The sequence below is a fragment of the Nanorana parkeri genome, unplaced genomic scaffold (assembly GCF_000935625.1).
Source record: "Nanorana parkeri isolate BGI_ZX_2015 unplaced genomic scaffold, ASM93562v1 scaffold661, whole genome shotgun sequence".
NCBI classification, from domain to species: domain Eukaryota; kingdom Metazoa; phylum Chordata; class Amphibia; order Anura; family Dicroglossidae; genus Nanorana; species Nanorana parkeri.
In genome coordinates, this window is record NW_017306929.1 from 150,875 (window position 1) to 153,574 (window position 2,700).

Genomic DNA, 2,700 nt, shown 5'->3' on the forward strand with positions numbered 1-2,700 from the left:
GCCTTTTGGCTAAGATCAAGTGTAGTATCTGTTCTTATCAGTTCTAGAGGGGAAAAGCATGGACTGTCCTTGGGACGGACGGTTGCTTAGTACCCTCAGGAGTGAAGGTAGGTGCTTGAGGCGACTCCCTAGCAGCAGGGGGGGTTTCCTCGGCACTATTTCCTACTGACTGAACGGATGCGAAGCTTGGTCGCGCTTGAGGTTTCGGGGGCGGCAGAAGACCGTGGTGTTGTGCCCCCTGGGGGTGGGGTCCCAGGGGTGCGCAGAAAGTCACTTGGGTATGGGACCCAACATGACTCACTGTGCACTTGGTCACACACCACATTGCAATTTTCTGCACTTCGCCTCCAAGACAGGCCTTATGGCTAGTCTGGGGCAATATTTTTGCAATCCGGCCCCTAAGGCCTGTCAGAGTGGTGCACTGGCACTTTAGATTTATTTAAGCACTCCTTTATTTTAAGATTTGACCCACAGATTGCTGAAGGTGCAGGTTTCTTCGGGACCTATTCCTGATGCTGGGAGGAGATTCTGTGCCTCCTACGGGGTTCTCTGTCTCCTCCCACCCAGGAGGGGGGTTTCTCTTCGGGAGATCCCCCCTGCCTAGTACTGTGAGGGACCCGCTCCGGCAGGTCCCCGAAGGAAATGGGTCCACCGGCCTTCGGGTTGGTGGACCAACAGTCTCAATCCCTGTCAGGAGCCTTGCGCCCCGGGGGGTCGGGAAAGTAGGTCCCTTCTTTCGAAGGACCTTGCACCCTTGTGCACGTTTTTGTGTGCTGTGATTTCACGGTTCACTTTTTTTGTTCACAGGGGGAAGTTTGATGCACGTCCACGGGCTCCGATTTAAAAAAATAAATAAATTAAAAAGGCAGACAGGGCATTTTTTTTTACCTTAATGCATTCTCTGCATAAAAGTATAAAATGCCCAGTACCTTTCTGTCCCCCCAAACTTACCTGCCAGCGCCACTTGTAACCGGCGCCGATCCCCGAATCGATCCTCCATCCCGAACTTCTTGGTTGCAGGGGAGGAGATTCAATCTACTGAGCGGAGAGGAGGGACAGCAGGCCGCCAGGCTGTGTGAGTCTGTGTAAACACACAGCCATTGCTGGGTACGAGCACGCACGGGCGCCTCCAAAGCAGCAGTTAGCTGATGGAGGCGCCCGTGCAGGGGACGGGGGGAAAGCGCTGCGGGGACAACTAGAGAATGTAGAATTGAAAGATATTTTAAAAACACAACACAAGATCCGAATCACACAGGGGTGCTGCCATGTCTACAAATAAATAAATAAATAAAAAAGTTTAATGTCACTTTAAGCAGGCTGTATCTGACTTGCTGCATCCTCTGATGTGCACTTGGAGAAGCTCACAGTGTGCAGTGAAATCAAAGTAAGCCATTTTAGTAAAGGAGAGGAGTGCAAGACTGAAGGAAAGGCTGGAGTTCCCCTTTAAATAGAATACTTGTGTTATCAAACCAAAGACTAATCCCCTAATAAAGGCAGTGGACATTGCGAAGTTCCTTAAAAGATCATGGATGAGGGGTACTACTATAAAGGCTGAAGGCCCAGTATAGCTCAATCACATTCCACAGCAGAGAGGAGGCCGGGCTATACATATACACACACATGACACATATGTTTATGCAATGTACAGCACACAAGTGGGTCATATACTGTGAGAGCTGCAGGGCCAGCTGGGCTCCATCACATATTACAGCAGAGAGGAGGCCGGCCTGTTTACATACAGGACTCATATGTGTAATATGTACGGCACACGAGCCTGTCACATCTCCACACTGCCATGCTTGCTTCCCCTCCCGCCCAAGGCGCGCGCACAGAGGGAGGGCACACAGAGCGTGCATAGACGCGAGGGGGGAGGAAGCTGCGTGTCCGGGAAGCTGTTCCTGTCGGGTGGAGGTCAGAGGTCACAGTGACAGGGTTAAAGCGTCACTCGGGCACGACGCTCCGGACGCAGTCATGTTCGGCGAGATGAGTGAGGGAGTCTGGGGAAAGAAGGGGTTCCGCATCGCTCAAGGGTCTCCGGTACATGCTAGAATACGCACAGCCGCAGTCTCCTCCTTTGTAGTGTCCTACAAAGGAGGAGAGCTCTAGTCTACCTTACCTGCGGTCCAGGAAACGGGCCTGGCCTCTGCGGTAGGCCTTCCGCTTGCCAGATGATGCGTTCTCGGGAAAGTACCGCACCCGGTTCCCGGCGGGTCAGAGTTCGTGACCCTCCCTCAGCTCCGCCGTATGCGCAGCTCCTCCCCGTGACCGTGCGTAGCTGGCGCCGTAATGACGTCAGCGGGCGCCCCGTGCGGGATGACGCAATGAGGGATTGGGGAGAGAGCATGGATGCAAAGTGTGTGCGGTGTGGAGTTATGGAACCCTGAGCGCTGAGCTGTGTAGAAACCTCGCTTCCTTACGTACTATGATTAAAGAGTCGCAATATTGCCTCCTTGTATAAATCACAGCGATATATTAACAGTCCTTCACAACAAGTGCAGGGGAATGTGTAAAGGGACCTTCAATGGCGTCGGTTACACTAAGGTGTTTTATCGCACATATGGCTCTCCTGCAATTAATGGTAATGTACATCAGTACGTCCTCGCATGCAGTGCAAAGTGCATTACAACGTCAAACTTTTCCATAGATTCTTATTATATTGGCGTGAACTTTTTTTATTTATTTATATGGGAGAAAGCATTT

The 2,700-nt window shown here is 51.7% G+C and overlaps 1 protein-coding gene across 2 annotated transcripts in view; it reads right to left on the bottom strand.

The window, feature by feature from the left end:
• NR2C1 (nuclear receptor subfamily 2 group C member 1) overlaps positions 1-2,364 on the bottom strand; it is a 33,214-nt gene extending 30,850 nt beyond the window's left edge. For both annotated transcript variants that reach the window (XM_018563389.1, XM_018563387.1), the window contains exon 1: positions 2,117-2,364. The gene's annotated coding sequence lies outside the window, so the exon portion shown is untranslated. The remainder of the gene's footprint in view (positions 1-2,116) is intronic.
• Positions 2,365-2,700: the final 336 nt, after the last annotated feature.